Genomic DNA, 15,788 nt, shown 5'->3' on the forward strand with positions numbered 1-15,788 from the left:
AGGTGATATTGAAAGGGAAGAAGGATTTTCAACATTACAGCTGTGGAATTCTGACTGTGAAGTATGAGCCAAGACTTGAAACTTCATGGCTTATTTGGTGATCACATTAGCTGATTCAAAGGACGCTAGCATCCTTTGCACAGCTTTCCACAGGTATGAAATACTTTTTATCTATGTCCTTAAATTTTTCTTTTTTATATTTCTATCCTTGCTTAGACGAATGAATCTGTGTGTCACGATGCAACTTCCTAGAATCCCCAGTGTTACCCAGGCCTGCCTTTCCTTCTGTAAAAATGTACCTCTCCTGTATTTTATTTTTTAGAGGTCTTTCTCTCATGGGTAATAATCAGTTTTAATCTGCAGTGAAGATAGTGATTATATTGTGCCTTTCAACAAACTCTTTCCTTGAAATTGTGATGTCTCTATCCCTCCCTGCCTGACTTTGAGCAATTTACCTACAACTTTTGTGTTGTTCATTTTCTGATCTCACATCCTGTACTTCTTTTGGATGCAAATGGAAAACTAATATCAATATGAAAATATAATTCCTGTTTTCTTAATAATCAACTGGGGACCATGATAATCAGTTATATTTAAGACTCATTCATAAATCGGAGATTTATTAACATGGTAAAAGGCATTTATAAATTCACGTCCACAAGGATGTAAAAGTTCTTTCTACCCAAGATTTTTCACAGCCCTAGTAGTGAACTTAAATTTGACCTCACGAACCTACAGACAACAAAATAGCTTTGAAATTCACAGGACAACCCCTTGAAAGCCATTCTCCCTCTTAAGTAAACTACAGAAACTAAAGGCAGATTCCCTTTGGCATTAAAAGAAAATTGTACTCCCTATATTATCTGGAAACATTTTATGCAACCATAGTTTCCAAAAAGAAAAAATGAAGATATATGGTCTGTCAAAGAATTTTGTTCTATTTCCATTTGAAAGAAGAAATATTGGAAAGATAAATGTATATTTCAGTATGTCAAAATATTGCAACTTCTGGGCCACCTGGGTGACTTGTGAGCACAATAAGAAAAATATTTGAAAACTACAGACTACAAAATATTCAATTATACAAAATATTTGATCATGTGAAAAAAGAATATAAATAAGTAAGAATTTTTAAAATAGAAATGAATATTTAAAAGCTATTTATAGACTTCAAAATATTCAGAAAATCTATAGTCATACATAAACAATATAAATTGAGATGCATTAAAAGTAATCATACTTCATCTTCTCCATGGTTATAATCACACATAAAAAGAGCCATCTAGTATTTTGATGAATTTTTGAATCATATTTAATAATAAAAGGGTTCCAAATGGTATGGTCATGTCAAAATGTAATTAATTCAATGTTATTAAAAATAAGTAACAGTCTCTGGTAAATAAGAATTCAGTAAAAAAAAAAATAAAAATAAAGAGTAATGAGAATGAAAGATCAAAACTTCCATTATATTCCAAATATAAGAACAATAAGATGTTGCAATTCCTGAGAATGCAAAAATCAGCTTCAGAAGGTTCACTGTTTAGAATTAGAAAACTTCTGCTTTAAAACTAAGAGTGCTCTTCCAAGATCTTGAAAATTACTGAATTGAATACATACATAACAGTGAATAGTAAGATTATTTTTCCTATTATACTGAAATTAACTTTTGTAAAATAATTTTTGCTGCTGTTCCTAAGTTGAGCATTAAATAAGAAATGTAAATCAATGGAGGTTAAACAGTCCATTTGTGCAATTAATAATGCACCAAGTGAAATATATCATTTTGCTGGTGTGGTCATATTACAGAACTGCATAAGTCAGTATAGATGATTTTAATATCAAATCATCTTGAAAGATCTTAGATTTTAAAACAATCTGAAATATAATTAACAAATGTATTTTAGGTCAGGAGATTTAGACCATCCTGGTCAACATGGTGAAATCCCATCTCTACTAAAAATACAAAAATTAGCTGGGAGTGGTGGCGCGTGCTTGTAATCCCAGCTACTTGAGAGGCTGAAGCAGGAAAATCGCTTGAAACTGGGAGGCAGAGATTGCAGTGAGCTGAGATAGTGTCACTGCACTCCAACGTGGTGACAGAGAGAGCCTCCATATCAAAAATAAAATAAAATTTAATTAATTAATTATTCAGGATATTTGGTCTCTAAATAGCTTCCAACCATTAGTGAAACACTCATTGCAGGATTCTGCTTTTGTATTATTATCACATTGTGCAAGTTGATACTAATCATGGATCAAAATTAAAATATTCCTTTTTTGCATTTATTTGCATTTGCTGAAGCATCTTCCCTTTAATTTTATGTAAATGTGAGGTCTACTGCATATCTTTAGGAGACTTGCTAACACAAAAATTAACTTAAAAACCATCATGCAGTTTTGCTTCTGATAAAAATAAATGAATATTGTTTTGTCATAAAGAAGTCTACAAGAACCATAACTTTATAGTTTTAAGATCAACAAAGATACATTTTGAAATTAATCAGCTAAGCACTGCCATTTAAACCAACATCGTCAGCGATACAAAGGCTCTGGAAACAACTATTATCAAAATGGCTCTTCGTTTTTACTCATTACATATCCCAAGTGGCAAATGTGAGTATCGTTTTTACTTCCGCCAAAAGTAGTGCTTGGACTCTTCTAATACATTGAATCTCTGCTCACTTCATCAAACCAGTGCACCTGTTTATCAGAGGGTGTTCTGAACATTTCTAAAGATCGATTTGTAATTACTGCCATCGTATCAAGATTAAAATCCTGCTATTATTCTTTTCTTCTTATATAAATACATTTTGATGTATATGCTTGTAAAGATTTTAATGGTACATACCACCTTTTGTATATTCCGTACCTTCAAGGTTTTTTTTTTCAATTGCAGAATTTTGTTGCCACAAGGTGGCAGACAAGATGAAGTCTAAAGTACCAAATATGTAAGAAAAATCCCTATTTTAAAACTTGTTTTATAATGGTAGTAACTAAGTTCATTCATTCATTTTTAAAAATTTATTAAATATTTCCACCCAGAACCTATTCCTATGCTAGGCAGTGGAGAGACAGTTATAAACAGGAAATAATGATGCTTATACACCAGCAGAAGAAGCCAACAATGTGTAAATAAATAAATAAATATTGGCATACACATGAGATAAAGAGTATGATAAATGCTCTAAAGGAAATCAATATCAGTTATGTTGCAGAGGCAGCACAGTATATTTAGTCAGAGCGCAGCGTCTAGAATGTGACTGCCTAGCTTCAAATTATGACTCCTCCACTCACTAGTTAGACTGAATTTAATCTTTTATTAAACTGGTTTATAATAATAGTACTTACTTCACAAGTACTATTTCACAAGGTTTTGTATAACCTCATGAATTTTTTATTCTAACCATGACACAATTACTGGTACTGAATCTGCCTCCTTGCTGTAAATAACTGTAAAACTGGGCAAAATGCATGAGACAACTGCTTTCAGGCATTGGACAATGGTCAGAGCAGGGCTGTGATCCCTGAAAGAAGGAAAATACACATGATGAGCCCCATAATCTTCTCTGTTTTTCTCTCGGTTTATTTTTCTGCCCTAGTTCAGGGACACAGATATCAAGTTAAACTGCAGTCTCACCAAACTGAAGAGGCCGAGATTAGAAGAGCAAACTGCTGAGGAAGCTATAATTACAGGAAACATGGCCGAGAAAAAGGTAGCTATGTGAAAGAGTTGAGAGACAGAAGTCTGCATGGGAATTTACTGGAAGTTCTTAGCCAAGGACTGTGCCATGCATGTGAGGAAAGAGATTTCATGTAACGGAAATTGCCTGCCACAGAACTAAGTGCTGAATGAAAATACTTAGATGTCCTGCAGTGCTTGGAGATGTTGGAGTATCAGGGTAAAGAGACCTCACTGAGCACCTCAGGTACTCAGCTGAGCCCCAGAAAGAGCATACTAATAGTAAGGACCATGTCCTACCAAAAGGACCACACCTTAAGATTGAATTCAAAGACAAAATAGGCCTGGCCTAACAAAAAACAAAACCAAGCTTCACAAGAACAAGAGTATCTGCCATTGCATTCTTTCACAGGGGAAAAAAACAAAAACACCTCAACATCTTAATATGTTTTTCAGGAAATATGTCATAATCCAGATTCTCCACAAAGTCTCACCCAAAATATCCAGCATAAAGTTAAAAATTACCACACATGCAAAGAAGTGGGAAAATGAGACTTAAGAAAATAAGCAGTCCATAGAAATAGACTTCAAGATGTAGAGCCAGATATAGATCTTCAAGACCCAGATGTAGAGCTGGCAGGCAAGGATTTCAGCAAACCTATGAAAACACGTTCAAGAATCTTAAGGTAAAAATAGTTGTAATGAGTGAAGAGATGAGAATCCCAACAAAAAAACAGAAACCATAGGAAGAGCGGAACGGAGATTTAGCATAGATGAATAAAATATCTGAAATTTCAAATGTACCAATTTATTACTTTAACATCAGTTTGGAGAATGCTGGCGAAAGGGTTAGTGAAGTTGAAGAGAAATCAATAGAAGTTATCTACTATAAAGACCAGAGATAGAAAATAAAAGATGTTTTTAAATCAATCAATGCCTCAGTGATCTGGCCTCGGCTCAGGGATGATAACAAGAAATCTAACACACATGTAACTGAAGTCTCAGAGAAAGAGGAAAGAGAAAATAGGATATAAAAAACAATTTCTGGAAATTTTCCATTTTGGTTAAAAACAAAAAAGAAAACCCAGTAAGTCTCAGCAAGAGAGGCAGATTCAAAGAGAATCACGTCTAGGAACACCATAATCAAACTGATGAAAACCCAAGCTGAAGAGAAAATATTGAAGGCACCCAGAGAAAAGCAACACATTAAGCATGAGGAACAATGATACAAATTGTCAGTGACTCTTAATCAGAATTATGGAGGCCAAAATACAATGGAAACACAACTTTAAAGTACTAAAAGCAAAATTTAAACTAGAATTTTATTTTCAGCAGAAATATTCTTTTAAAAAGGAGAATAAAATGAAAATATTTTCATATAAATAAAAGTTAAAAAATTAATCCTTACCAGATCTGCACTTTGAGAATGATAAAGGGAAATGAAGGAAATGGCAATAGATTGAAACTTGAACTACAAAAAAGAAAGACAAGTACCAGAGTGATCAATTGTAAATAGAAAAGACCATATTTCCTTTTCAAAATTTCCTTGAAGACAAATGTTCAAACAGAAAATAATAGCATTTTATGATATTAACTAAATTTAAAAAAATAAGATTACACATGCCAATGTAAAATATTTGACTACAATATTACAAAGGCCCTTGGATGTGAGAACAAATGGAATTTTACTATAATAAGGCTTTTTTTGCATTAAATGGTACAATATTGACTCTAAGTAGACTATGATAAATTAAAGATGCAAATGATTAAAAATATAAAAATTCTAGCTAAAAAGCCAATAATGGACTTAAAATTAAATACTAAAGAATATTTAATTAACTGAAAATAAGTCAGGAAAGGAGGAAGAGAAAAGCAGAAAATAGATGGGATACTGGAAAACAGTAACATGATGGCAGAGTTCATCCAAACTATGTCAGTAATTACATCAAACATATACACATTGATTGAAAATTTCAATTAAAAGGCAGAGAATGGCCAGGCGTGGTGGCTCACGTCTATAAAGCACTTTGGGAGGCCGAGGCAGATGGATCACTTGAGGTCCAGAGTTTGAGACCAGCCTGGCCAACATGGTGAAACCCCATCTCCACTAAAAATACAAAGATTAGCCGGGCGTGGTGATGGGCACCTGTAATCCCAGCTATTCAGGAGGCTGAGGCAGGAGAATCACTTGAACCCAGGAGGTAGAGGTTTCAGTGAACTGAGATTGTGCCATTGCAATCCAGCCTGGGCTACAGTCTGGGTTACATTGCAAGGCTCAACTAAATACTATCTATAAAAAGCATACATTGAAAGTTAAAAAGTGAAAAATGATATACCATACAATAAACATAAAAGGCTATTTTTAATGCGCAATTTTGCTATGTTATTATCAAAGTAGACTTTAAGAGAAGGTACACTGCTAGAGATGAAAATAAGACTCAATTAAAACTTCAAACATTTTTAAATCTTATTGAGCTTGTTCTATAGCCATAATGGAATTAAATTAGAAATCAGTTTAAGAATAAGATACCTGGAAAATCCCTCCAAATACTTGTAAATTAATCAATACACATCTAAGTAACTCATGGATCAAAACATAAGAAAATGAAACAAAGGCATAGATTTGAATCCCTGCTTTAACACTTACTAGCTTTGACTTTCCTAATTAACTTCCCTTTTCCTCTGTTTTTCCGTCTTTAATCCAAGTAAACTGCTTAAAAGCATCCCTAAATCTCAAAACATATCAGGCTTGTGTTTTATTGCAATCCCACCATCAATAACAAATACAGGTAATTTTTCAGTGGTAATAGAAATAAGCCCTATATTTTCATAAAGATGACTATTATTTTTAAAATACCCTTCTGCCTGTAATCCCAGCACTTTGGGAGGCCAAGGTGGGAGGATCACCTGAGGTCAGGAATTTGAGACCAGACTGGCCAACATGGTGAAATTCCATATAAAATTAACTGGGTGTGGTGGCTCATGCCTGTAGTCCCAGTTACTTGGGAAGCTAAGACAGGAGAATATCTTGAACCTGGAAGGCAGAGGCTGCAGTGGGTCAAGATGGAGCCACTGTACTCCAGCCTGGACGAGACAGAGTGAGACTCTGTCTCAAATAGATAAATAAATAAAATACCCTTCTGAGCATAATATACTCAATAAAGTAGACAATTGGAAAGCTCCTAGGAAAATACAACTTTTAGGGTGTCATCAATCACAATTTGGGGGATAATTATGGTCAAAGGTGATATTCACTTAAAGCATTACAGATACTCATGAGTTTTAGAATGAATTGATTCATAGTAGAAGTAATAGGAATTTTGCAAATTTCTTGCAGACATCAAGAAATGAGATATTTTAAATGCTCTCTTCTTTACTGGAACTGAGAGTCTAAAATTTGGCCACTAAATGTAACACATCAATAACATTGAATAAAATAATTCTCCTGACCTTGGATGAACTTAAACAAAACTATACAAAAGAATAGGGAACATCGCAGGTGCCAAAAATCATTGCTGGGGCCAGTTTCCCGATATGAACAAATCTATTGGCTGCTAAGTATGTGTGTTGATACTGCTTCCAGGGGATAATAATTGGGAATACAAAAGAAAAGGATGTAGTCTTACCTGTATATATCTCTTAACACCACAATGTCTTGCTTTGAGAAAACATATGGGTGGTTGTTTTGATGATATGGCCATTCATTTCTGAAAGACATGATATTATCCGTACGCATTTTCATCAACTCTTAAAAGAAAGGCTCAACTAAGAGAATGTTTCTTCTTACTTACTTCCTCTGTGATTCATAGATTACTGACTGTTTATTCCAATTAAATGAAACAAACTGTGTGTGTATGTGTGTGTGTGTGTGCATGAGTTTATATGTTTGTGTGGGCTTTCAAGTATGTATAAAATAAAAGGAAATCCTGGCATTGCTATTTTAAAAATATCTGGTTGTTCTTTTTGCAAGTTAGGCACTTTGCCTCCCTGAGAAGTCAGGAGAGATAAAAATGCTATATGGATCATTAGTACTTTATGTCTCTTGCTGTTGTATTCCTATGAAAATAAATCCACCTATAAAAAGATGCTTCCTCTGAAGATCACATTAAACATTCCAACTTTTCCTTTAAACCCTAAGAAAAAAAATAAAAGATGCCAATTTTTATGAAAGAGCAAAGATTATACTGCCTTTGTTCCTACTGTACAGAACAATGATTATACAGCTCCTTTCTGCAGGGCAAAGTTGACTACATTAAGAAATAGTTCTCGAGCAGGAACAAGAACAGGCATTCATGGAGCACCCACCATGTGGCAGGTGGAACCTGGGCCCTTCATAAGTTATCTTACTTAGTTCTTCCAGTAACTTCCTGAGAAGGTTTTCTTGTGACCCCATTCCCTGGCAAATGAACTACATCCCAGCAAACCTGTGGCATTGTGGTCATTAGTCTTCCTCCAGAAATGCTGGCTGGCATGTCATTGCATCCCGAAAACGATGAAAATCATACCATCTTTAAGACCTGCAGGACTTCCCTTGCAGGTTACGTAGCCCTGAGAAATACTAGACACTGTCCTTGAAACCATAAAACCCAGACTCAGCTACCACTTCACTCACTGGGTTGTAAAGCCTTGCTTTCCTCATGTGTGATTTGTGAACAATAACATTTAGCAAGTCTATTTTACAACATTGACACCACACAACTTTTAAATCACGAGGCTCTGCTAACATACATCATCACCACTTTCCTCCCCTTTCTTATACCTGAAACCCTCCCTCTTCTTTGTGATTATTATATGAATTCATAAAATAGCCTTTCAGGGTAAATACATAGCTTTATTTGTATAAAAAAACGTAAGAAAATGATAATGAAGATTAAAGCAAATAAATTCCAGAAAATAATTAAATATAGCCACATATTATCCAAATAAAAGTGGCTAAGTTTCTAAGGATTATCATTTGCTTTTCTTTCTTTTTGGAGACGGAGTTTCGCTCTTGTTACCCAGACTGGAGTGCAATGGCGCGATCTCGGCTCACCACAACCTCCGCCTGGAGGTTCAGGCAGTTCTCCTGCCTCAGCCTCCTGAGTAGCTGGGATTACAGGCACGCACCACCGTGCCCAGCTAATTTTTTGTATTTTTAGTAGAGATGGGGTTTCACCATGTTGACCAGGATGGTCTCGATTTCTTGACCTCGTGATCCACCCACCTCAGCCTCCCAAAGTGCCGGGATTACAGGCTTGAGCCACCGCGCCCGGCCTATCAGTTGCTTTTCTTAGTATGAACACAAGAAACAAGATCCAGATGGCTAAGACATATTAGAAAATTTCTTCACTGTTACAGCAACAGGGAAAAAAAAGAATAATAATAAAAAGAAGTTTCTTCACTAAAGAAAAGGAGGAGGAGGAAGAAGAGAAGGAGGAATTGGGGGGTGGAGGAGGAAGACAATAATGACTATGTATAATAAGAGGAAAATTTAAAGACATAGCAAAGGCAGAGAAAAGCACGTTAGGCCTCTCTCGAGCTTTCAGACAGCGGCATGTTCTGAAGGTGGATCAGATTCCTTGGGGAGCTGTCGGAATCGCAAAAGATGTGATAAAGGGATTATGCTCTGTTTATATTAAATATACTTACCACCTTGTAAAGGCATATATTGATCTTTTTTTTCATTTTACCATAGCTCTTAATTACTAATTAAAATAGCTCTGCCTACAGCACTCCTGATTGTCTATTTGACTTTACCATTCCTCCCATGGTTCTTCACCCAGACATTTTAGTTTAATTTATGGACATCTTGCTTGATGTTTTATTTCTCATCTGAACTTTCGCTCTTTCTCCTCTTAAAATTTAGCCTGATCTTATCTCTGAGGTCGGTGCCCAGTTGGCCTTTATCTTTCTGTTTAATCACGGTTATGAAAATAGTTTATCAATGAGGAAGCAATATATGAACGTAATGGAGTGGTATTGTTATGAAACAATGCAGCTGTTGTTGGGGAACTCTAGAATATGAGTCTACTCGTTATTATTGATTTGGTCTTTGCTTTTCCATGCAGTCCTTAGAAAACAGATTAGGGAATGCTAATGCACAGCTCCCATGCTGAGTACTGCCTTCAGGAGATGTTCATTTTGATACTTGAAGCTGGCAGAGAGGCCGCACAGACAGTCCTTGTGGGTGGGTTTATTCACGTATTTTAGGATGATTCTTTTATATTTGTTTCTTACTTTCTAATATATCGGCTCTAAAATCCATTCTAATGAGTTGAACAAGTCATTTAGCCTTTCTGCAACCTCCTCCTCTGTAATTCTCACTGGGGCATTAAAAGCATTCGTGCACTTAAGATTTTAAAAATTTTTAAACGTGTTAAGTGGTATGGCTTCGGGTAAAGCAAAAAAAAAAGTTCTAGATTGTCGAGGATTAACTCCGTAATGACAAAAGAGAAGTTATAAGTTTCCTTATACTGTAGGGAAACAAACTTCAGAAATTAAAGGCCTGAATTTGAATCTTTGCACAGTTGCTGGCTAGCCTTGACTTTCTCAAGTCACATAATTGCCATTTGCCTCAATTTCTAGATTTCTAAAGGTAAGATAATGACAGTATCTTCCTCAACACTTGTGAAAGGGGTCAAATGATATTACAGATGCAAAAGTGTTTTGCAAATGAAAAACTTCGGTACAAATTTCAGCCTTAAAATCACTTTTGTGATATTTCAAACACCTCAGGTGACCACCCTGAAATTTTATAAGTCTAGAATTCACAAACTTCTTTTCCTGAGCACATTTGCTCTATTTAGCACAGTGAGTGGCTGGTCTATTTAATGCTTATCAACAAGGAGAAAACTATTCTGATGGTCCCCATGGGGACATGTCTGTTTTTAGCCTCCCAATTTGTTGCCTCTACATGCAAAAAGATTTCCAGACAAGTAGTGAAAAACTGAACTAGGTAAGGACCAACATTAAAGCTGAGAAATTCTAGGGAAACACAGAAAGCTGATGAATACTAGATGTCCAAAAATATTTTCAAAGATTAGCTTAGAAGAAAACTGGAAGACTATCCACATTTCCAAATTTAACCAGCAGTTTTAAGGAACTAAAGCTCATTCCCACTGAATCTGCTTCACCCAGGTTATACTGTAAAAATGATGTTTGTGTTCTGTTCTCAAGCAAATTCCCTCAATGTTTTCTTGCCCTAATGGTCTTTTCTGGGACACTTGGAGTGGAGAAGTCGCTATATAGGCTATTTACATACAGGGTTACAAATAGCAAGAGACAAACCAGTTTTTATTGGAGCAGATTAAAAAAAAAAAAGACTCAGATGCCAACCCCTACTCATTTTATAACTCTTGCCAGCCTATGCCTGATATTTAAAATTTTCGCTCCACTTCCTTTCCAGATAGAAGTCTCTTGTTGAGTATGCATGACTCACTCTCACTCTAGTTTACCTCTGAAGAGCTGATGACCTTATAAACAGATACCATTCTGCTTCCCCTTTGACTTTTCACAATTCAGGAATGTGTATTGGACATGGATATTTTTGAGGTTATTCCATAGATATTCTACATCACTGACAACATAGTATTTAGCCTTAGCAGGCATTTTGCAAATCCCACGGCTATACTGTTATTGCTGTATTCCCTTAAACTATTCCTCATATTCTCTTCTGTTGCTATGGCAAGAATTCTTCATATTCATCCTCTCTTGGGTCTGTGACCTTTTCTCATTTCTCATAGAAGTCTGAAAAGCAGCCATATGTTAAGTTATAACACCTTTAGTTAGAGAAGAAATGTCTCCTTGGTGGCACTGTCTGTAACTGCTCACAGGGTTATAGATGTGACACATACATTTCTTATGACTCTTCCTCACCGGGAAAAATGCAGACCATGTACCTTTCCTGGCTCACCTAGGCAAAACAATTTTGTAATTGGATAGAAATGTTCTTATGTTATTACCAGTTATCAAGCTTTTATTAGCAAATATGACTTAGACACAGAAGACAGTTGAATTTAAAGCAGTGTCTGATTTTTGAGTGTTTAACAATGAGAAATTGGCAGATGAAAGAAATACATATTTCACTCTACATTTAACCTTATTATTTTGCTTTGTTTTTAGACTTTTAGTTCCTACAAGCTTTCCTTGTTGAATCTGTTCAACAAATAAAGGCTCTGGGAAAGTAGTTCTTGGTTTTTGTGGAAAGAAAATAATGTGAAAATAACATTGAGAAGTCACATGTATGCACCCAAAAAAGGCAGAGAAGCTATTTTAGTCTTAGGAAGGAGGGCAAAAGGATGGTGTAATATAATGCAAATTATCCACATGCTTCTTCATCTTCATTCTCACACTTACAGCCTTCATCCAAATTTTGACTATTTACTTGTATAGTGGTCTTATAACCCCATTATATTTTTAAACATTATAAAAGATCCCAATGGGTTTTTGCTTATGTGAGTCTCATCTCTAAATATTTTCCATACAGAAATGACAACTTAGAAATTAAAACATCTAAATACCCATTCACTTCAAAATGATAACCTAACATAAATATTTTATGAAAAAATATGCAGTATTTTTAAACATGCATGAAAGCAGTAACATTGTCTTATATTTTGCAAGAGTGAGTTCATAAAAGAAAGCTGATTTCCTATATCGGATTCTACATTCAATGTTGTAATATGGTTGACTTATATGAACAAAATTCAGTGTTGCATAAGATATGCAGCTAGAAAATGAAAGATAATTTGAGTAGTCTTTTCAGATAATCTTCAGTATTCTTCTTTGTTACTACACCAAAACTTGACAAGTGGTAGTTTCTTCTTCTTTTTTTTTTTTTGAGACAGAGTCTTGCTCCGTTGCCAGGCGCCAGGCTGGAGTGCAGTGGTGCAATCTCAGCTCACTGCAAGCTTCGCCTCCCAGATTCAAGCAGTTCACAAGTGGTAGTTTCTTAATAATTAATTGCAACATGGATTCTGAAACCATATCAATCAACTTTGCATTCAGTAACATAAAAAGCCATTAGTCCATCTTTTACTTCATTGGATTGTTGATTCATTCATGAGTTAGTAATATCACCTGTTGATCATTTAGAAAATATGCAGATTTCTGAATGTTGAACTATTTCATTATACAAAACCAGATTTTTAAATTGTGGTTGTTAATATCGCCAACCTCATCAGAAAAGTCTTAAAGTGTTGGGTGACTGTCAAGCTCACAGTGACAGATGTAAGTTATCCAAAATTCTAATTTTTGCTTGAAAGCTCAAATTTTCATCACTAGCAATATATACTGTCAGTTGTGTTCCTTTAAGTGACAGGCACACATTTCATTTTTTAGAAAATGTCTGCCAAATTTCAAGTTTGATAATCATAATTTGTTAGTCATTCTTCCAAGTAAAATATAGTGTTCCATAGAAACAGTGGCTAACTCAGCACATAAATGTAAACAATGGCACAAGTGCAGAAGTGCTTTTCCCCCAAGACAGCTATTATATTTTAGTATGCAGAAGAAGTGCTTGATACATACTTCTTACATCATCCCACCAAATGCTAAAAAGACATATACTCAAGGATTGAAATTAGTTTAAAAAAAATGGAGGGTGAATGCACATAAATGGTAAAAATATACTCAGTAAGTACCAGAATAGTTTGGTATCACCTGTTGCTTTCCTGCAGAGAAGCCAGCAGTTTTCCCCACCATGGCTTTTGCAACATTGGTGCAAATGTCATACAGTAAAAATGGAAAATAATTTCTTAATATTATTATGAAAACTGACCTTGTGAGCCACCTGAAGATGTCAAGGCACCTCTAGAAAATTTGCAGGCCGCCCTTTGAGAACCACTCTACTTTTTCACAGCATCGTTAGCATTCTCCCAGCATTTGGATTTCTCATCTTTCTTCAGAATAATTGCAATAGTTGTCTTCTTTAAAAGGGTTTCCATCATGTGCTTTCTTAGTAATCCCTGAAGCATTAGCAGTTTCTTTCATAAAATTAAAAATCCTGTCACGAATGAACAGCCCCTTAATAGACTCCCGCCTTCCTCAATGATCAATTTATTGCCTTAGCCAAGCTAATTTACATGGAGGTTGTTAATATGGCTGACCATCCTCTATCACCAAGTCATTTCTGAGTCATTCTCCCGATTGAATTTTCTACCTTCCTTCCCTTGATGTGACTATTTCAAAGGCAGCTCAAAACTCAATGTCTTCTGATTGCCTTCCAGATTAGTCCTTTTTAAGTTTTACATTGTCCTATCTTTGCAAATCCCCTTGCTAAACCTTTAATTTTTTTCATCTCCCTTACAAGCATCCCACAATTAAACTGTTTCAAGTTGTGATGTGTTGATTACTGGTTACATATGTATTTTTATTATTTCTCTCAACTAGGTTAATACTTTTAGTTGAGGGCTAGTCAGTTAGTATCTAACATAGCATTTTCAACAAAAGCAACACAATATATGCTGTTATCACTACATTCACAGAAATGGCAGCACTGCTAAAAATATCCAGAAAACATGTTCTTTCCAAAGTAATGTGCTGTGACACTCTATTTGGTACAAGTCACAACAGGTTGAGATTCAGTACAGTGAGCCAAAGAGGATGGAATGTCAAAACGGGGGATTGGCTCATCTTAGTCAATAAAGAAAGGAGTGTGTATTGCAAAGGGAAATCATTAATATATTCATTTATAATATTAGTAATTAGTAGATTTCCCTAACTGGAATTCCTCAAAGAAATGATAATTTGATCTATAACTAAACATTGAATCCAATATTGAGATAATTCCTATATCAAAGTCCGTATCCAATTTAAATTTTGACTTTAAACTTGCAATCTATAGTATATAACCTGGTGGTTTAGCTGAGCTGGACTTATCTACATAAACACAGCGTCCATTGTGGAACTCCTGCTAATTCTGTTAATTTAACAAAGGAAACCCACACACCATATATAGAAATCTTACAATGTCATAAAGCATAGGAATAACAATCAATATTTCTCTTTTGGTAGAAGGGCTCAAAAGGGCTTTAGTAGGTAAAATATTGTTATCTGTATGTAATTTAACACTTCCACACACCAAAAGATTATGATGTTGATTTGAGTAATTTTAACACCTGATACACAAATGGTTTTGATTTTTCTATCAAACATCCCTCTAATTCTAAGACTCTAACATCAAAATTCCTATACTTTTCAGATTCTAAAAGAAATAGGGTATGATTTTATTATCCAGTAAAATTACACAATTCAGTATACAATATTTCAGTTCATTTTAAAAATTCTTGTATAATTTGCTATTTGAAGGCAGCATAAAAAATAATAGAATGCAGACAGATATTTATTTCCATACAATAAGGCTACTCAAAATAGTGGCTGGAATGTGGTTTACACTCAAAAATTGTTGCTGAATTAATCATGAGTAATTTCCAACAGTTAGAACAGAGGGAAGTTAATTCATTGTACCTTTCAAAGTAATCATTTTAAAATATATCTTGACCAGGTGCGGTGGCTCACTCATGTAATCCCAGCTCTTTGGGAGGCTGAGGCGGGCAGATCACTTGAGGTCAGGAGTTCGAGACCAGCCTGGCCAACATGGTGAAACCCTGCTTATACTAAAAATAGAAAAATTAGCCAGGCGTGGTGGTGCACGCCTGTAGTCCCAGCTACTTAGGAGGCTGAGGCAGTAGAATCGCTCGAATCAGGGAGGCAGAGGTTGCAGTGAGCCGAGATCACACCACTGCACTTCACCATAGGTGCCAGAGTGAGACTCAGTCCCCTGCAAAAAATTAAATAAAATAAAATACATCTCATCCAAGTAACACAGCACATGGAGGAAAAAACATGTGAAAGTCAATACACTGCTCTTGAACCGCCACCACTAGTCCTCTACCCTCTCCTCCAGTATTAGACAGACAGATGAGTAGGTCCTTACATCTACATCTTTGGTTTCTGATCCTTGATAGCTTTTCTACAAGAGAGTTGATAGCTGATATTTTGGTTCACAGACTCTGAAGGAAAGATAATAGGGTCAACACTGTATTATTTTTTAAGAGAAAATGTCAAGAACGAAAAATGAAAATGTCAAAAGATAGGCTGATACTGGACTGCTTAAAGACAATTTGTTGGG

The 15,788-nt window shown here is 35.3% G+C and overlaps 1 protein-coding gene across 1 annotated transcript in view; it reads left to right on the top strand.

The window, feature by feature from the left end:
* The window catches only part of SPATA16 (spermatogenesis associated 16), a 253,666-nt gene that overhangs the window by 75,038 nt on the left and 162,840 nt on the right, over nt 1-15,788 (top strand). The gene's annotated exons all lie outside the window — the stretch shown is intronic.

This window comes from Callithrix jacchus, chromosome 17, assembly GCF_049354715.1.
Source record: "Callithrix jacchus isolate 240 chromosome 17, calJac240_pri, whole genome shotgun sequence".
In the NCBI taxonomy this organism is placed as follows: Eukaryota; Metazoa; Chordata; class Mammalia; order Primates; family Cebidae; genus Callithrix; species Callithrix jacchus.